Genomic DNA, 21,645 nt, shown 5'->3' on the forward strand with positions numbered 1-21,645 from the left:
CCAATTAATGTTGCATGTTTTTGGGATGTGGGAGAAAGGAAACCGGAGTGCCCGGAGAAAGCCCATGCAGGCACGGGGCGAACATCCAAATTCCACACAGGCGGGTCCAGGATTGAACCTGGGACCGAGAACTGTGAGGCCAACACTTTCCAGTTGCTCCACCATGCCGCTTACAACAAAACAATGCCATCAAATAATAATGGGGATGAGAAAGAGGTTTTCCTCCCAGAATTATCCTACAGATACCATTACTGATTGATCAACACTGTCTGAAACGTGTATGCAAATCTGAAAATCCAATTCTTTGGTGTTCTTAGATTTTTTTTTTCTTAATTTATCAAACACTTTGGGAAACGTGCTAGGTGTACTCGTGCAAGAACGCTTCTTTGGATACACACACAATTGAAAGATAAATGCGACCCCCGTTTTTGCAGAATAAGCGGTACAGAAAATGGATGTTCTTGTTTGTGCTCCCATTCTTCATGGGGTGAACTGACATTGGAGCAGCTCTGGTCTCAGACGATCTTGCAGGTGAAGATACTCCATGTGGAGGTCCTGGGCTAATGTGGTCTCCAGTTGTGAGGCCGGTGGGATGTGTTGCCAAATTCTCTGAAACCTCTCTGCAGATGGTTTATGGTAGCTAAATGAACGTTCAATTTATGAGCAACAGATCTGGTAAACATTCCTGCAGTCAGCATACCAATTTCACTCTCTGTCGAAATTTACGGCAACTGTGGCAATTTAGAGTGGCCTTTTATTGTGGCCATCATAAGGCACATCTGTGCAATAACCATACTGTCTCATCAACATCTTGCTATGCTACACATTTGAGGTGGATGGATTATCTCTCCAAAGGTGAAGTGTTCAATCGGGCAGAAAAAATTTGAGAACAATGTTGGAGAGAGAAACACGTCTTTTGTGTCCGTAGAAATTAGAGTAAATGTCCGGTTGCATCGCTTGTACTCTTTTGTCCCATTCATCCCAAACCAATTTGATGGGGTTAAAGTCTGGGGTCCGTGCCTTTATGGATAATTCTAAAATGTACCTGTTTCAGTTTTGGGTAACATTACCAGTTTATTTATTTTTTCAACATCTATCCATTCAGAAGCAACAGTACCTTTATCTGTACAATTTCAAGCTATTCATTGGACTTCAACTGCTTGACTATCAATAAAGTAATAAAAAAATGAAAATTCAAAACTAAATAAAAATGGTATGGTCTTAATTTTCAGACAGGATGTTTACATCATTATGTATATTAGGTACCACTCAGAACATTTTAATACACTAGCAACCAACAAATTGTGTAATGTGCCAGCTAATTAAAAACAACAGCAAAAACAATCCATTAACTTTGGTTATATAAAGAAGTAGAAACAAACAACATTCTAAAGGTGTCACACAAAAGTGAACTCCCAGAGCAAATCCAGGTTTTGGGCATTACTACCAATCTCTGAAAGAGAATGTACTCACAGTATTAGTTGAGCCAGCAATTTACGTCACGCAGCAGTTTCAGTTTTGTTTCACGTTTTCATGTCCCATGTTGAGGTCTTCTTGCTTGTTGGGTTTATATCCACATGTTCTTCTTACCACTAAAGCCTTGTGTCTAGCAGTTAGCTCCATCGAGCCATTTGTGTCTTGCCCAAATGTGTGTCATTGTTTCATCAAGTGAGCTTGTATTTCGTTCCGTAGTTTCTTTCACTCTGTGCCTGTTCTTTGATGTCGCTATTAGCCACGTTAATGTACATTTCTGTTTTATTTTGTGGTAAATTATTCCGCGCATATCTGTTACTTTGAACCTTGCTTTTCTGGACTTTGCTTGTTTAGTGTTTTGATTCTACTGCATACCTTCTTTTCCTTTTGTTTTATTAGTATTCTTGTTGATTAAATACCATTTTGAGACACCTGCACTCCTGCCTTGCCACCTTGATTCCCTGCATTTTGGTCCTCCACCTTTTGCCTCTACACCGTGATCTCCATCAGCAGTTGTCCCATTGCTGGCACAACACGGAGGAAGCAGGAATGATGAGCCAGACAATTGGCCGAGACAAATTATTTCAGTGCAAAGGCCATTGTGGTGCCAGGTTGGTACAGGCCACCAAGACAAGAGCATGTGAACCCTGTATGAAGCTACCAGAGGCTCATCACTGTAGACTGATTTATGTTCCAGTCATTTACTGCACATTGTCAGGAACGAAAGAATATAGGTCTAGGGATATTGAGGCAAAACTAAGTTGGTATTAGTTCATATGAACGTATAATGTTTGTAAATCATATACCCAGTGTATTTGTGGATGCAAGCACTAAAGACTACAGTGACTGTTGGCAATAAGCCGAGGCCAGGGCCTTTCTTGAATGTTCCTCATTAACAGCTCATAATAACTGGCCACCACCTCTCACCACCTTGGCTCACTCTCGCTAGCAGCTGGCAAGAAGGTAGGATATGAGTGGACATTTGGCATCATCCCACCTGCACTCAAGTACAGCATGGGAGAACGGAGAAAAAAAAAGCGTTTGACATGGGTGGCACGAAAGGAAAAAAACACCATCTCTGTTGATTTAATTAAAACGGGGGTGAACAGATGGTGAAGATGGAGTGACTTCCAGCAGGAGATGGCTCATCTGTCTGGGTTTCCACTTTTCTTTCTCCATACGTCACCATCCTTCTCTCATGTCTGCTTTTGGCTCATGTTAAAGCTTCACCAATGGCGATGTAACAGATGACAAAAACAACCAGCTAAAATGAACACCTGGAGGAACATAGATAGACTTTTAGTTTGTGATTGATGATTATGGGCTGAAGGCTAGTGCTGGCGAACCCAACACTTGTCCCGGGACATTGAACTTGAGAACAGTTAAACTCTTATTAAAAAGGTAATCCAAGGCAGTACCCGTGTAAAATAAAAAGATCTATTTGCTTAAGATAAAGACAGCCAGGCGCAGTTCTAGCCAGACATGGGAAGGTCACTCAGTGGAGGATTTTAGATCAGAAAAAAAGATCAAGCCTGCCTGTGGCTCTCTCTTGCACTCCCAGAAAAAAAGTCTCTTTTCATTAATACGTAATCATCACCGCACAGTAATATGACCTTCATGGCTGCATGTTAAAAGGAGCAAAAGCAAAGCATTCAGCTCTTTCAGTCCCTGTGGCAATTCCACAATGTACAAAGAAATCATAGAGAAGAAAACTAAAACCATTAAATGAATTCAAAGCATCATTGACTAAAGGCGTCTGCACTTTGCGCAAGAATTTAAAGATTAATGCCATGCTTATGCAGCAAAATAGCACTGTGATTTCTAACAATCTATTTTAAGACTACATTTGAATGCAGCTTTGACTGACATCCACTGTCAAAGAATCATCAAACCTCACCTTTCGTAACAATGCAACTCGTTCAGCATTTTTCTTCTGTGCTACCTCAATTCCCTGGTACATTAATCTCATTATTCTCTGAACCTTTTCACTGTTAATGCCAAATGCAATTTGTATTCCGTGGCCAGGCAAAGAGCTTTAAACTGATTATCCCAATTTGAACCATGGCAGTTCTAGATATTGTGGAGTCTGAAAGGGCCATCTAGCTGGTGAATGGGCTTCTCATATGCCTTCTGAGTTTCATGACACAATGTTGCGTCTGCTTTGCTAGGGATAAATTAAGCGTGTGAAAGTCTAAGCAAAGCCCTCATTTTCCAGTTAATCAAATCTTCCCCTAATCAAATTAGTGCACATAATTCCTCTGGATATGTGGTACAAAAACAGCATTATCCCCCTCTCCAGAGCTGAAAGGCAGGGAATCCGTGTGGTGCCTCTCTCTCCTCTGCATGAGCAGCCCTCAATGGGGTGGGAGGGCCAAGCTAAGGTGGGGGGTTGCAGGGACCAGGGGCAAAGGGGAGGGAATGGCTCTTCTCGGTGGCGTAAAATAGAAAGACAAGGCCGGGGTAAACTTTGGCACCGTCTAAGTTCCCAGCTCATTAAAAAGCCTGGCTCATTGGCCCCCTCCAGGGAGCACTGGAGCGTTGGCTAATGAGGTACTTGTTTAATTTTCTTTCAAAGGCCTGGACATCTGTGACACCCCCCCTCCTACTCCACACTCCGTCCCATTTCTCCCCTCAGCCTTCAAACCCCCATACCTCGTCTTTTTTTCTTCAACCCCACACAAAGCCCTTCCATCAATAGGCCACAGGGCTCTCTCCCGTTTGATGAAGTGTCTCTCATTGAATAAGGCAGATAAAGGAGTGCAGAACAATCGCCATTAACTCTGATCTCTCGGTCTGAACAGTCAAAGCCCATCATGAAAATCCAATAGTGGTCAAGCTAAATGGATAAATGTTCACAGCCTACCGTAACGCTCTAATTGATTTCCCTTCATGAGATAATCCACTCCCCTCAATGCAGTCTTCGCCACCCACTTTCACCTCTGCCATTCCTCTGTGGACATTCTCCAGGCATCTTAGCGATGGGAAGGAAATAGAAAGATGAAAAGCAAGAGTGGATTTTGAGGAGTGGCAGTTTCACCTCGTCATGGTGATGTAATGGAGTCTATTTTCTTTGACCTGTCAACCCCTCTGCCACAGTGACCTTTATGTGATGTTTTGGCCTTGATATCAGAGTCCCATAACATCTCAAGAGACGTTAAAAGGCACCGTGCCCGCTACAGTCTCTGTAATTGGAATTCAAAGCAGCTACGCCGTGTCTCCCCTCATTGGTCACTTCCACTTATTTCATAATGCATCTTGATTCTTTCATTATGAGAGCTGTCAGACTCATATTTGCTCTCTGATGCCCGACTAATCTCGGAAACCATGAGCAGAATACAAATGTACCGATACTTCCTTTTGGTCTACATTGTCGGGCGTGTGATCTTCTTGTCTTTGGTGAGTATGAGCTACTTCCAGAGTAGGAAGTCAGTAGCATGTCTTGAATCCTATTTGAAGCCAGTTAAGGGGCCTCATGAAAACATTAGTCAATTTGCACAATGTAAACAGCCTATAACAATGTGTCTTGGGGTCAACAGGTCAAATCCATGGATCATGCATCAGCTGGCGCGTGGTTATTGTTCCGCTCAGGCTGTCAAAGATGGGACATCGGTGTTGATTGTGTGTGTGTGTGTGTGTGTGGTGTGTGTGTGTGTGTGTGGTGAGAGAGAGAGAGACAGTGGGAAGATGTGGAGAAAGACATGCTGGCCTTTGGGGTGATCATATCTAAAGCACCATGCTATTGTTAGAATGGCAGTGGTGTGCACCATCTGGATAGTTTAATGAACCTTTACCATGCTGTTAAACAGAGCCTCAAGTTAATTTCCTGAAACAATAGGCCCATGCTTATAAAACATGAGAGCAGCCTTTAAACCAAGCATTGAACATTAATAAAGCAAGAAGGTCTAAAAAGTCACGTTAACAATGCTAGCTATCATTTGCACTTTAATCATTTTTAAATACTGTACAATAATCTCTCCATTATAGCCAGTGAAATAGTATACAATTTTCGATTATTGCTACAACTCTTTTGAATCAACATTATATCCATGAGATCTTTGTCTCAACTCAAAAATGCTTGAAAACTGTTTACTTTTAATTTAATTTAGCTACAAAACAACACCCGCCAAGAATTTAGCATCATTAAGGAAAGATGTAACATTCATAACATGATTTGGAACACGAATATTGTAAACTATACAGATACATGTTAATAAAGTATAGATTACAATGTGGTAGAAACAACCAGTTAAACAATCCGGATTTTGGGGGCTGATAATTGATCACCGATCAGAGTAAAAAAAAAAAATAAAAATCATTGATTTGATCATAAAATGAAGAACATGACGCAATGTTTCAAATTAAATGCCTTGTTCCTTTCCTATAGATACTTGTGCATTGAATACTGAGTCTCTTCAAAAGTATTCTCTTGTCAAGTCATCAGGTCAAACCAACATTACAGCATGTCAGAAATAATGGGAGCTGACTTACTTGAATGAAATTTCTTTATTGTATTTAAATTACTTCACACATGCCAAAAACTCGAGAGCATGATTTGATATAATGCTGGCATGTTTAGATTCTGTAGAACCATTAGTGCTCGCAATAGCTTGAAGGCTACATTTTGTTGCTTGCTTGCAAGCCGTATCGTATTAAAAGTATGTGACCATGAGCCAAAAATCCGTTAAGCAGTTTTGATTGTGCGTTGCATTCAGAATTTGTCTGTTTTTGTGGCAGCCACAAACCAGAATTTGAAGGAGGTACACAGTACTGATTCGATGACTGCTGTGTAGAACTGTCTCAACAGCTCCTGTATCAGGCCGTGCTTCCTCAGAAGCCGCAAGAAGTACATCCTTTGCTGGGTGTTTTTGAGGATGGACTTGATATTTTTCTCTCATTAAAGGTCTTGTGAGACTGTAATTCTCAGGAACCTGAAGGTCTCGATGGTTGACACCATACAATTTGACAGTGTTAGGGGTAGCTGTGGTGAAGGATGCCTCCTGAAGTCCACAATCATCTGTACAGTCTTTAATGCGTTCAACTCCCGGTTCTGTCTCCAGCCCCTCCATTTCATGTCGATAACCAGACACGTCATCGTCTTTGATGAGCCTGATGACTGTGGATCTGCGAACCTCAGGAGTTTGACAGCCAGGTGGCTACAGGTGCAGTTATTCATGTAGAGCGAGAAGAGCAACGGGGAGAGGACACAACCTTGGGCTGCCCCGGTGCTGATGGTGCGTGTGGATGAGGTGATCTCCCCCAGCCTCCCCTACTGTCTCCTGGCCGTCAGGAAGTTGTTGATCCACTGGCAAATGGCAGGCAAGACTTCGAGCTGGAGAAGCTTGGAGGAGAGGAGTTGGGCGATGATGGTATTGAACGCAGAGCTGAAGTCCATGAACAAGATCCTCCCCATAGGTTCCCATGCTGTTGACGTGTTCAAGGAGGAACTCAAAGACCTATGTTGACTGCATCATCTGCAGATCTGTTAGCTTGGTAGGCAAAATGCAGTGGATCCAGCTGGGGGCCTGCAGCACACTTGAGCTTGTCCAGCACAAGGTGTTCAAGGGACTTCATGACCACAAAATTCAAGGCAACGGGCGTGTAGTCTTTTAGACCTGATATTGCAGGTTTTTTGGGACCAGCATGAAGTTGGAGCATTTGAAGCAAGTTGGAACTTCACACAATTCTAGAGACCAGCGGAAGATCTTTGTGAAGAGTGGAGCAAGTTGGTCTGCGTAAACTTTGAGGCAGGATGAGGACGCAAGGTCTGGAACCGGCTGTAATGGGGATGGCCTGACCGTTGCCATGAGGGGCGGGGCCAGGCCACTGCTCTGGTCGGTACCACCTCTGACAGCTGATGCGCAGCTACTATTCATTTGAAGGTAGTTAGACCATACGTTTAAGTTTGGAATTTGTCAGTGGCATTTGCCAGTTGGTTGTGTTGCATTTACTGCATGTTGGATTCTCCACTATTGTGCGTTAGTCTAGTGTACAGCTATCCTTGTCACAGCGAGTCTGTGCCCTTTTAGTTTGTCTATGTCTTGTCAAATTTCTTAGTTTGTTCCATAGACATTGTTGTTTCACGTTGTTTGGATCTTGCCTTTAGTCTAGCATTTTTTGTGCCTTGTCGGACTGCTACACCGTGCATGACCCTGACATGGAATAAAACCACACTCAATACCATGCCCTCATCTTGGAGTCCTGCATTTGGATCTGCCTCTGTGCCGCTGGTTCCTGACACCGGTGCTTTGTTAATCTTTTGTTGTTTAAAGATGCATCTCTTGTCCTATTCGTGGAAGGTAAAATGGAAGAGTCGGAGATGTTGAAGTTGTTGGTGGTGCAACTTGGTGGGTGTGTGAAGTGAAGGTTTTCTTTTCAAATCTGCAGCAAACGCTGTTCCGGTTATTTTCTAGCCCACTATTGTTGTCTACTGGAGGTGTGTGTGTGGGGGTGGGGGGGGGGGGGGGGGGGGGGTGGGGGGGGGATCATCGCTTGTAATTAGTTAGCAACTGTAATGTGTGCCAGACTGATTTGGAGGTACCGTTTGTTATAATTTTGAATTTTACATTTTAATTCCCACATCATGTTCCACTTATTTCTATTCTAGATATTTTTGGTCTTTACAATCATGAAAATACTAACAAAAATGACAACCAAACTTCATAACGTCACTTTCATCTTACAATGTCGGGTTGAATATGTCCCAGTCTTATCACATAGGCTTTGTTTTTGGTGAGGTGGAGTGGTGAGGGGTGTAATTCCTCATCCCAAAGGCTGAGGAAGTGGCACTGGTTAAATGTTACAATCATATCAGTGAGGTTATTGGACATATTGACCAGACAGGCTCATCTTGAACTTTGGCCTTTGGTTTTACCATTGAAGATGAATGACCATGTTTCCCCTCCGCCCCCGCCCTGTGGCAATGTGGCAAGGCAACAGACAAGCAGGCTGTTAAAGCCGGACATGGAGTCAAAGGTCAGCATTGGGGTAAAGGGTGAAAGGTAATGTGATATTATTCATCGCCCTCTGATGTCCCCAAAGGAGATAGTGTCTGAAGATAGTGTCCTTACATGGTTTGGACAAATCATATGAAGTGCTGTGTATAATATACAGGGGGTACGGAAAGTTTTAAGACCCCCTAAAAATGTTCATGCTTTGTAATATAAAATATATATAAAAAAATAAAAATATATGAAATCATTTAGGTTATTTTTTTCCTCATCAATGTACACACAGCACCCCATATTGAAAAAAAAGTATTGTTGAAATTTAGATGATTCATTAAAAAATAAAAAGTGAAATATCACAGCCATAAGTATTCAGACCCGTATATTTAACTCGGGTGCTGTCTAATTCTTCTGATCATTCTTAAGATGGTTCTATACTTTCATTGGAGTCTAGCTGTGTTTGATTATTCTGATTGGACTTGATTAGGAAAGCCACACCCCTGTCTATACAAGACCTCACTGCTCACACTGCATGTCAGAGCAAATGAGAATCATGTGGTTTAAGGAACTGCACGAAGAGCTCAGAGACAAAATTGTGGCACATTGTGGCAGTCACAGATCTGGCCATGGCTACCAAAAAGAAAATTCTGCTGCATTTAAACGTCCCCAAGAGCACAGTGGCCTCCATAATCCTTAAATGGAAGACGTTTTCTAGAGCTGTCTGTCCTGCCAAACTAAGCAATCTGGGTAGAAGGGCCATGGTGAGAGAGGTAAAGAAGAACCCAAAGATCACTGCAGCTGAGGTCCAGAAATGCAGTTGGGGAAGGACGAATGTTCTCGAAAGTCAACCATGACCGCAACCCTCCACCAATTGGGGCTTTATTGCAGAGTGGCCTGACAGAAGCAGTTCAGTGTAAGACATATCGAAGCATGCATGGATTTTGCAAAAAAAAAAAAAACAAGTGAAGGACTCCCAAGATGGTGAGAAATAAGATTCTCTGGTCTGGTATAATTCGAATGTTTACAGAAAAAAGGCATTGCTCATCAACAGCGAAACATGGTGGTAGCAGCTTCATGCTGTGAGGGTGTTTTTCAGCTGCAGGGACAGGAAGACTGATTGATAGCACAGCGATATCCTGGACGAAAACCTTCTCCAGAGTGCTCAGAACCTCATACTTGGCTGAAGGTTCACCTTCAAACTAGACAATGACCTCAAGCACACAGCTAAAATACGTAAGGAGTGGCTTCAGAATAACTCTGTGGCTGTTCGTGAATGGCCCAGCCAGAGCGTTGACTTAAACCTAATTGAGCATCTCTGGAAAGACCTGAAAATGGCCACCCACCAAAGTTCACCATCCAATCATTATGGAGGGTATGCAAGGAGAATCCTCAAATCCAGGAATGAAAAATCTGTTGCATAAACCCCATAAAGACTCATGGCTGTATTAGCTCAAACGGGTGCTCCGACTAAATATTTAGCAAAGGGTCTGAATAATGAGGTCTGTGTTATATTGATGTTTTTCTTTTTTAATAAATCTATAAACATTGCAATTCTTTTTTTTTTCTCCTCAATATGGGTTGCTGTGTGTACAGTAATTTGGAAAAAAAAACATTTTAGATAATGGCTAAAATATTTGTTTAAAAAGTGAAAAATGTAAGGGGGTCTGAATACTTTATACCACTGTACATTTGTAATGACATTTTCATTGCATTGTTCTTTAGTTACTTTAAAAGAAATTTTGTATTTCTGTATATATTTTTCTTTCATAATTCTACCCTTTCATGGAGCCACGTTAATGACACGGGCTTAGAAAATCCCTTCAAGGCCACCAACATGATTGATCAGACATGACAGGACAGTTTAATAGACACTTAATTTAACACGCTGACAATATAATCTTGAGTGACTGATCACTGTCATGTTGGGGCACTTGTCAAATGACGAATATATTCTGTGACTTTGAGCAAGGAAAACCTTCATCTGCCATGTTTCTGAGTATGTCCAAGGGACTTGTCAACAAGCATCTTGTACTGAGAAAGTAGAAGCACATCAGTCAAGTTAAGGAAAGGTTCGTAGCTCCCAGAGTCCGTTGCACAGCCCACATCCAGTAGATATCCTTGCCTGAGTGGGGGACGAAAGCTCACTTCTTTATGCTTGATCCAGGCATTGCCTTCAGCTATACTTGTGCCCAGAGCAAACCACGATGGTGGGAGGAGAACAGTTTGTTATTTTTCTGGAGGCGTGATGGGAGATAAAATTTCATCTTGGAAACTTGCCCAATCCTTCCACTGACTGGAGGAGGACCCCTTGAGACAGATATTGTTCTTCTCAGGCCACAGGTCTATGTACAGGTGGGGGACTGCATCATGATAGGCTGGCGTACAGTGTTTTGATTGGTCTTCTCAAAATTCTTGCAGGAATAATGCATGACACAGCCTCTGCCTTAGAGAGTGACCTTGAAATTTGACCTTGTTGGAAAAAAAAGGCACAATAACAAACTGGAGTCTGAAGAAAGTTAGCGACATCGTGTATAACAAATTGACATGCCTTCTGAAAATGAGATCAACTATTTAGCATTTATTTACACGTTTTTAGATACTGTGCTACATACTGTAACGTAGAAGAGTTTTTAGTTGTGATTAAATGCCACATTTAACATTAGCAAAGGTTTTGGAACAGAAAGTATTCAAACAGATTTTAATCTCCTTAGAAGAGAAGTATTTTGATCCATGCAGTTGACAGTGCTTTGCTTGCAATAGATGCATCAGGCCTTTGGTGAATTGGAATCACCAAACCTTTCCGTTTTTCGTTTTGCAACAGATTGGTTGTTTTGGGGATTATTTCATTCAGTCTTCTCCTTAGCAAGTAAAATGCATGTTTAACGGGGTTTAAGACCTGAGATTCGGTTAGCACATCTCCCGTACAGTACATTGCATGTTTTCCCTGTCCATGCGTGAGTTTCTGTTTTCCTTTCACATCCCCAAAACATCCAGGGTAGATTGATTGAAGACTTTAAATTGCCCATAGGTGTGAACGTGACTGTGAATGGTTGTTTGCTTATATGTACCCTGCGATTTGCTGGCAACCAGTTCATGGTGTACACCCCCTCTCGTCCCAAGATAGCTGGGATCGACTCCAGCACACTTGTAACCCCAGAGAGGGTAAGTGGCACAAAAAATGGCTCCTTATTGTGCAGTTTTCATGTTCTTCCTGTGCTTTCGTGGGTTTTCTCCCGGTGCTCTGGCTACCTCCAATAACGCTACCACGGCGCTAATGTTAGCACGGTGCTAAAAGGGCCGGTTAAAAAAACATATTGGTAAAAATCACAGAGACTCGGCAGTAACACAGCAGCAACGTTCTAGCGCAGCGCTAACAGGGCCGGTTAAAAAAAAAAAAACAACAACATTTCAGTAAATGTCACTTCCTCGGCACATATATTCCACCGGTCTCACTCTTACCCTTTCTGCCGGGTACACACTTGCGGCCCTTAGATAAAATGCACAAATTAGCCGCATCATCAAACTGAAAGGTTGAAAGCGTGTGAAAAATGTCACGACTTATAGGCTGGAAATTACGGTACATTTTACATGAATGTAATAAGTGTCTACAAAGAGCAATTCCAAATTCTCACCTGCAGGATATGTCGAGTTTGCAGCTCATTTTTAATTGCAAAAGTAATATTGAGTCCAGCCCGAAACTTTGCTTGTGCTTTTCTGCAGTGTATGTCTCACTTTCAATGAAGTAAACCATATAGAAAACATTTCCTGTTTCTCCTTTAAGTACCGAACTTGCAGATGATTTCCCACTCAGGCCAGGGGGCATGTCTCTTCAAACAGAATTCTGCCCCCGCATGCTTCAATTTTAATGTATGTGCCCCTCGGCGGAAAATGTTCGTCCAAATCCCGGTCTATAGCTGTCGGACGCCATAATAGTTAAAGTTTAGACGATTTTAAAAATGTTAAAGTGAACCTGAAACTAATTCGATTCGAGAAAGTCATAGTGAGAAAAGTAAACAGGGGGTAGCCTCATCGTAGCAGCAACGGGCACAGTTCTTTCACAGCTAACCTGCACAGCATGAATTTGTATAGATGGCATCAGAAAGAGGAACAATACGAAGTGCTCTGCTCACATTGCAGCCAATCAGAGATGAAGATGAGTAATGACCTGGAGAGTTGACAGACAACATCTTCATCTTGAAGCACAATATAATTACCATTTATGAGTGTTTCACCAAGTGTAAGGTAACCATGGTGACGGGGGAGGTTTACAACTTGACGAATGGATGCGCAGGTGTGTCATCCGAAAATTCTCCTGGCAGATGTGGTTGTGTGCACGCCTTTGATTAACTTCATTAATATACATGCCTCGCTCTGATACACTGGCAGTGGCATATGGTAAAAAGCAGGAACAGGAAAGGAGTGATTTGCTGTTTGCTCTGGAAAACAAACATGCCAACAGGTCCTAGCAGATGGCGCTGTGCAATGCTGGTGGGAGGCTGCATTGGCATCGCCGCCAAGCAAGGAGCTCTCCTGCGGCTCAAAAGAAATCGCCCTCAGCCTGCTGCATGGTAAACGTGGCATCCGTCTGCTTTCTTGTCTACTGATCTTTTTGTCCCAAGTTGATCTTACCTCGCGATTTCAAAGCACAAAAAGAGGGTGTTTTTGGGCAGGTTTTGGCGCCCGGGGCCAGATGCTCTTCAGAAAGCATCTTAAAGAAGAAATCCACGATGACTTGCCTGCGTGCAGCTCTCATTTTCCGTCGCTCCCGAAGTCTTCCCCCAGCATGCCTGCAAGCAAACTTTCTTCTTTGCTCCCATTTAAATAGGAAAGTTGCTGACTCATTTACATTGCTAATAGATGTTGGTTATGCGCCAGCAAGACAAGTTTGTCTTGTAGCTTTTCCTTTTAAACAACTTGCATGACCCAAGGAGCTACCAGAACTAAACATTTTCAGCAATACTGTACAGAGACTACATAATAGAAATACAAACAATAAAAACAACACTCTATAAACACACCATCCAGCCAACATTGGGACGATATATATATTATAATGATTTTCTATGCTAGAGCCTGTACAGCGGGAATAATGTTCAGTCTTGATTTACATTGTCAAAGAGGTATTAATTTAACAATTTAATCATAAGGAGTATTATTATGATTATGGTTTTTGTGATCACTGGTGTATAATTGTATTGTATCATTCTGGTAGTTTTTTCTCTTTTTTTTCATGAACTTTCATGAGGAATTGAGGTCAAGAAATTATTAGATACACCTCTAACTGTAATGAACAACAGTACAACTAAAATCAAAACAACGAAACACTTTTTGGCTTTTCTTTGACTTTTTTTTTTTTTTTCTCCAAGGCGTACTTGTTCCTGGAATGTTAGAAAGTTATGCATTCACATTCACAGGAGTACACTCCGGGGTTACCGCATGCTTCATTACTTATTCAAAGTCAAGGTTTGAGTGTTCTTTTGTTATGTTTTATTAATAATAGTGGTAGCATGTTCCTCCGCTATCCACAGTATAGGGGCCAAGACCTGGTGTGAATAGTGAAAATTGTGCAAATAATTGCCGCTCACACACCCCACTGTACCACTTTTGTTTAAATGCATTTCCTTAACATTCATTGGGACAAGGATGCCACAAGATGGCACCAAAATAACAATGTTATTGCTCTGGATTGAGAAGAAAAAAACAGTGAATAGGTGAGTTTTCAGCGACTAACAGATAAAACCTATGAATGCAGAATGATGAATATGTTGGGGCCCATTGTAAATCTGTGACAGATACTTTGATAGTCTCACCAGCGGTACTTGTAATATGTAAATATCTGTGACTGTAAAAAATATCTAACTGTAGACAAAATGTTGAACTGAAGAACATTTTTTAAAGATCTAGTTAGACTTTACAGTTCAGATCTATTTGACAAATGACCACATCATTGCAGCTGTGTTTCTTTTAACTTCCTCGAAACCATAAAAGGCAAAGGCACATTTTCTAAAGAGCCTTTTCAGTGGCCGAACAACAGTAAGACACAGCATGTGGTTTTAATGGGACCACATGAAAACCACTCTTGTCAGTAAATATTTAACAGCACACTAATAACTACATTCAAAAGTAAATGTACAGGTTCATTAACAGTTTCAGTGCATCGCATTCAATACCTTCAGTATTAGCTCGAGTATTGTTTTCCCCCCATATATTTACATTTAGAAAAGGCTTGTGTCTTATTCCAGAGGGTTGACTGGTTGTTGAAGAAAAAATACGAGTTACTACTCATGACTCACAGGTCTTCAGTAGAGCATCATATTTCCATTTTAATGTTTTGCCCTGTTTACCAACCTCTATCTACCTCAATCCAAGCCAACAAGCTCCTCCAGAACACAACCTGCAAGCGTTGATGTGATGAATCATTTCACAACTAAGGATGGAGGTCAAATAGAGCCGCTGTTGCAGTGTTGTGAAAAAGTATTTGCCCCCGTCTGAAAGCTGTCTGACGACACATGCCAAGTTTCACTGCTGTTCCCAGTTTCCTTCATTTGTATATAATGACTCTGACTGTGATTCACAGGAGTCCTAAAGGCTTGGAACTTTCAACTTTTCCAGACAGATTCCAATCACTATTTTCCATTTTTATTAATCAATGCAAAATGCCTCTCATTTGAATATATTGTAGCTTTTTCGGCCAGGTACTATGTCAGTAGTTTCTCGACTCAATAAATCTGGGAGTAATCAAGCATTGGTGTGGCCTGTGAAATTGAACTCAACTTTCCCAAAACTGTGGTTGAAGACACTCACAATTAACCAAGGGTGGGATATCTTTATAACAAAGGGGAAAAGAGACTTGTATTTTTTTTACCTTAATAGACATCATTTGGATAATTCCATCGTGACCTGACTGGCTAGCATTGGCCTCACAGTTCTGAGGACCGTGGTTCAAATCCCACCCCTGCCTGTGTAGTTTGCATGATCACCCCCCCCCCCTTAGTGCGCGTTGTCCCCTGCCACTGCAGTATCACCCCACATCGCAAAAAACAGGCAATATTAATTGGAGACACGAAATTGCCCATAGGTGTGATTGTGAGCGCGACTGGTGTTTGTCCCTATGTGCCTCTTTGATTGGCTGGCAAGTGGCTCAGCGTGTACCCCGCCTCCTGCCTGAAGATAGGTCGGATAGGCTACGGGGCTCACGCAACCCTTGTGAGGATAAGCGGTGACAAAAATGGGTGGATGGATGGATGGAAAATTCCCATTTTAGTTACTTGGGGCATCTTTCTGAGATTTTAAAATTGGCTGGATGGTAAAATCTTTAAAATTGAAATCAAATAAAAAACAAACAAAAGCAATCAGGATGAGGCTGAATATTTTTTCACTGTAAGATGCATTTTTAACCAACCTTTGAAGTCAATTTAGATAATTATTTTGATCAATAACTGATTGTTAGAAAAGCCCATACTTACACTAAATAGAATCATACATTTTTATAATACATAAAACAATTTCAATAATACAATCTCAGCATAACACATAATTGTACAGTTGTATCAAATGTTTAATAGGATCCTGCAGGAACGTTTACAAACATTAGTGTTTGCCTATGGGGAACGGCCTTGTCAGATAATCACAAACTGCAACGGGGAACACATCTATATACAATCCAGGATTAGAGATATGAGAATGTGTGCACTACAGCCTTTCCCAGTTGACTTAGAGCGAGAGGTGAGGGTGTACAGCATGGACTTGTTGCCAGTCAATCACAGAGCACCTTTAAATGAACAAAACCATTCACACACATGTTCACACCTATGGAACATTTCGAGTCGCCCATTTAACATGAAAGGCATTGTTTTGAAACTAACACAAGGAGGAGATGCACACTATATACAGTGGAAACTGGGTAGCCTTTACTATACAATTATAACAAGTAAGTATTGCGCAGTATGTTCCAGGGGTGATTTTGTTGCAGTCCAGCCCCGTGTGGGTATCATTTAAAATTAGTCAAATGTCATGAACACAGAAGTGTCAGAGAGTAGAGTAACAAAGGTCCTCCATATGTCATTATACACAAAACATGATTAATAACACATCTTCAGCAGAACTATTTTGTATGACAAATACATTTTGGGCTTTTGTGCTTCTAGTTGAATTTTCAAGGCGACAATTGTAATGTGCTTGTGGACCTAGGAAGAAGTCACTTCATTTCCACTTCCTCACCTTATGTTGATTCACAAACTATACATTCACAAACTGGATGTCAGGATGAATATGAGGCACTGGTTCAAATACTTGCGGGTGTTTAGTCGTGAGGAAATAACGCAGGCCGGACCTGATGAACACGCTGCAATGCGTCGCCAACAAAAGAGGAGTGAGATTAATGGAAATGCGAGCGTAGAAGCCACGTAACTGAATGGTTTGAAGTCCATAATTAGGCAGCAGTTTTTCTTGTCGAGCCGATTTCCCAAAAGAAAAGTCGACTGACTACTTAATTGGAGGAATCAAATTTAGTCTAGCGCCCCGTCGGCTCGAACCTAGATCATTAAAGTTGCCAGTGAACAAACATCAAACACAAGGCGGCATTAATGAAGCAGATGTATTAATTTACCATTTATGAGAAGCTAAGCAACTCACTGCCGCCCCACACCTCCCCACCCCTTTCCCTCGCTCCTGTTCTTCCTCTCTTTCTCTGACAGCACTATTAATGATCTTTAATACCCCACAGGCAGTAATAGGCCCCACTGGGAGAGCCGAAACACCGCAATTTGTATAGAGGATTTAGACATAACGGAGAAAAGGGAAACGAGAGAGATCTTGGGGACATCTCTGAGGTGCTTGATCAGGACCGGGCCTCGCAGGAGCGCCTGCCGCTCTACCGTATTAAATGACAGCTGCGTGATTAAATCAAACTTTCTGCTCAAAAGGGCCAGAGCGGATGACTGTCACTAACAATGGAGTTGCTTTTTTAAACACCGCTGGGAAAAGAAATCAAAAGAAGACAGCACAGGAGGGGTGAAAAAAAAAAAATACTCAAATGCTGCCTGGTGTTGAGCAGCAGAGATAGACCACAGCTATGTCCAGGGAAGAAGAATTGTTACGAGCAACTTTCATACCACTCTCGTTATGCTGTTACCCACAATGCATCAGGCCAAAACAATGGCAAGACTTCAACACTATGCATCATTAGCGGAACAAATATCCATACGATAAACAAACTAAGTGAATATTTGTTTTGGGATTTGCTGTGTATCGTCACACAGTCACAGATGTTATTTGTGTACTCTGTTTTCAATTTGGCAACCATCACAATGTTAAAATAGTGACAGCAAGGCTACAATATGCTTGTGTGACATAAACAGACTTAAAAGTGCAAATGACAGGCGGAAATAAAGCTGTGTTGACTTTGACACGTGTACATTTAATTGTAAAAAGATGTTAACCCCGAAAAAAGCCTTTGCCACTATTAACCTACAAATTAGATATGCTTCGCTTTACATATTTGCTGCTCTCTGAAGCTCACCCTTAATGTTTGTTTTTTGTTTTTTCATTAAGCTCATTTACAGCTCTCTGGAGACTGAGCTGGATGTTGTCTCGCTGCAAGTGTTTGTGTGAAAGAAAAAAATCCAGAATGCAACTAAGCCCCCATTTGACATACACCGGCCGTACTATTAGGCACACACACACAATTTAACATGATCTACAGTAGTTCTGGAAATGCGTGAAAAATTATTCCTTTGCAAACTTAGCTTGAAAGTCATGATCACAGATTGTATTGTACTGTAAATTCTAACCCACCTGAGATCTTGGTTGAAGTCCTGAAGCAAAAGAAAGATCTGTGAATAATGTCAGCTCGCAACTCTGCCACTAGCGCTGCACTTAGAGCTCAAATGAAGTTCAAATGAAGCTGCCTTTTGAATAATATTTGAATAATGAAAATTATGTCGAAACTGAATAATGAGGGTGAACCATAAGCACTAACATTCTCCCTTAATTTTCATTGCTAGTAGTCCAAATAACCTCAAATTATAATGTATATGTGTTCAACTTCAGATATGCCATAATGTGCCGAAACGGCATCTTCATTTGTTGTCTAAACCGTAACTGTTAACTAACTGACACAAAGAAAGAAAGAAAGAAAAATTCTTGTAGTAAAATACAAAGCTCTTTACCAACTAGGTACCTCTTGTTTTTACTTGCTTTCTGTCATTCTTGTCTCTGACAACAGTAGCGTTGCCCCCCTCCCTCCCCCCACTCGTGATTTAATATGGTAGGCAGCAGTGGGGTTAAGTTGCCAGTAATGTGACAGTAGGGAGAAAAGGGGCTCCAGCTGGGGGTTGTAGATAGCACATTCTGTCACATACGGTCAGGCTGCTTGCATAAAGAAATGAATGGCAGGGAGGATTTAAAAAAAAGGCACAAGGGGGGTTGGTTTCATTTGTTATTGCTGCAACCGATCGGGTTCCTTCATAAACTGGAATGCAACACGAACCTCAACTTATAGTAGACAGATGGACGTGTAATATTATATTGCTTGAGTTAATATGAAATGAAAAACTTGTATTTTCTCCCCCTCTTTTGTCATTGGTGTATATGTTATCGTTTTCAGTCGACTGTATGGATGTAATGAGGAAATGGACAAACTGTAAAGTAACAGAGATTCGACACGCTGTTGAAAATCCTTGTAATTACATTTAGATAACAACATTTCAGAGACTAAAGAAGCAAAACATATGCCGATGCTATGATGGAACTCAAAATTTGAAAATGCTAGTCACTTTTCATTTCAAATTGAAAATAATCATTTAAAACAAAGAGCTGTTGTTGTGCTTCTGAAGTTAATACGTAGATTTATTGTGAGCCGAGATGACACATTTATTCACACCAATGTTGGAAAACCATGTGTAGGCACCTTATTGGTTACACTCTTCCAAATAAGGTGAACAGAGATTTTTTTTTGCGACAAAAACAATACACAATACACAATCTCACAAGATTGTGCTGACCTAAATGTACCCCAATTTTTACTCCACTGTGCGAATATATATTTAGGTACACATTACACACAGGTATACATTTAGGTGAGCACCATCTAGTAAGATAAGAGATTGTTTCTCTCAAGAATTTGTCATCACCGCTAGGTTTATCCTTTATTAATGACTTTACCATGCAGAGTTTCTTTCAATCTCCAGCACAAGCACATGCACGCACACACGTACACGCATAAAACCCAACAACTTGATTAGAGTCATATCAAGATTGATGAAGCTCTTTTGAAGGGTATGACTCAATTTGAGAATATGGTCCTGAACCTCAAACTCAACATCATCCTTTAAAGGAACCATCAAGCAATGAGGTGAGTGTCAAGCAAGAGGCTGGAACATTTTTGCCCATATCTGGTTTTCTTTGACTGAGGTGGCTGAGGCTTGGGAAATATTACCTTCAGGGTTTATGATCGAAAGACTTTCCTAATGCTTTATCTATTCCCCCATGAAAGCGCCCCATTTACCGCCACAACCACAGTCTCCTTTCATTCCCAGTCCCTTCCATCCATCCTTCTGTGATACACAACCAGTATTCATTCGCTTTCTGGGAATTGATTTCCAGGGAGCTGTGCCGAGTGCCCATCTTTCCTGTAGGGGCAAAAACGATCAGGCTGTGGATCATTAGTCTGAACTGTTGTTTTCCATTGCAGACTCCACTACACCTTCTCCCAACAATTTGAGTCAATAGCATAATTTCTTCCAAGCAGAACAGTTCGGTCCAGTTCAGTTTAGAATGTTAAACATTTTTCTGAATTTTCACAGGTAAGGGTCCCAAAATTGCCAATCTACAATGTGTGTAGTGGGGAAGTCAACAATCCGTCAGCACTCTACCATGTCATCTTTGCCAACTCGGAGTTACCTGCGATGACGTCACATTATTTATGTATATGAGAAAACTACTGACATTTGAGCAAAAATTTACTGATCCAAACTACACAAACCTGAAGTGAGGTTGAAACGCCACTTCATACTTTACTGACACAAACGATACCTGGAAAAGATGAGCGAGACAAACGTTTTTGGAAAGTTTTTTCATTTTTTATTTTTATTTTTTTTTTAACAGAAACAACCTTTATGCAAAGCAAGCAAATAAATGTTATCCAACAATTAAGACACCCTTCACCAGACCTCTAACCTATATCATTCGGGACTGACCAATGACGTGTTCTGTTTATCTTAGGAAATGACAAACAAGAGGTTAGAATGTTCTCACAACAGACGCTGGCTTGTTAGTGCGAATAAGAGAGGGATGGAGTCAGTCTGTAACCAACATGGCTTAAGTAGAACAGTAGCACTTGCACTTTAATGTGAGGAACAATACGTTCTGATTTGCAGCATTAGTCTTTTAAACAATGTGCTGAATCGAAGGACTGATTGAGCAACCAAGCTTTATTTTGAGAGAAAAAGCTCACATTTTCTCTTGAGTGCTCAGCAAGGGGCCTATTTTTCCCATTTGCTGTCTCTCTGCAATCATAGAATTGATAGAAAAATAGAATAACCTCAAGGTTTAATGCTGCTGATGGTGTTGATTGACTCCAAGGGCTCCAATTATGCACCCGAAGATCTGGCACATCGGCAATGAACACCACTTCTTTCTAAAGGATAGAGCTTTATTGACTTAATAACGGCATTGTCATGAAAAGAAATGTCTCCGAGACTTCAAGGTAAATTGATTGATTCTTGTATCTGAAGAAATTACAGACCTGTGACAGCTGCTACTTAACTATATCTCATGATGCTTGACTACAGCATTTTCAGCCAGGAAATGAATCCAACCTGGTCAAACAACAATTTCACTGTATTAGGAGGCCGAGCTAAAACAAACAGCAGCAGAAGTCTCACTAGGCGCGGTGCTCTGGCTTTGGCAGCAGAAGCTTCTCGTGTTCAAACCCGGGCCTGGCAGCAGTTGCTGGCTCCGATAATTTACAACAGCATTTAAGTGAATCTAATAAGCAGAGTGAATGCTGCCCGACGCTTTGGCATGGCCCGTGCTTGGGCCCTAATCATTCAAATATTTTGGCAAAAGCCAATGCCCTGCTCCTCTCTAAAAGAGAATAATGAGACATGGAGCTCTTAATCACAGCAGATCAGTTCAAATAAATGAAAAGGGAATCAAAAGCATTCTTTGCTGAGGCAGCCACTATCTCCATCCAAATGAGCTGACAGGGAGCCAGATCTCTGAAATG

General features: G+C 41.3%; 1 protein-coding gene and 1 long non-coding RNA gene across 16 annotated transcripts in view; one reads left to right on the forward strand and one right to left on the reverse strand.

The window, feature by feature from the left end:
• The window catches only part of auts2a (activator of transcription and developmental regulator AUTS2 a), a 345,092-nt gene that overhangs the window by 71,829 nt on the left and 251,618 nt on the right, over positions 1–21,645 (reverse strand). The gene's annotated exons all lie outside the window — the stretch shown is intronic.
• On the forward strand, positions 4,679–15,058 carry LOC133491564 (uncharacterized). The gene is made up of 3 exons (XR_009792429.1): positions 4,679–4,869; positions 12,877–12,985; positions 13,088–15,058. It is a non-coding gene; the product is annotated as an uncharacterized LOC133491564 (long non-coding RNA).

This window comes from Syngnathoides biaculeatus, chromosome 18, assembly GCF_019802595.1.
Source record: "Syngnathoides biaculeatus isolate LvHL_M chromosome 18, ASM1980259v1, whole genome shotgun sequence".
NCBI lineage: Eukaryota > Metazoa > Chordata > Actinopteri > Syngnathiformes > Syngnathidae > Syngnathoides > Syngnathoides biaculeatus.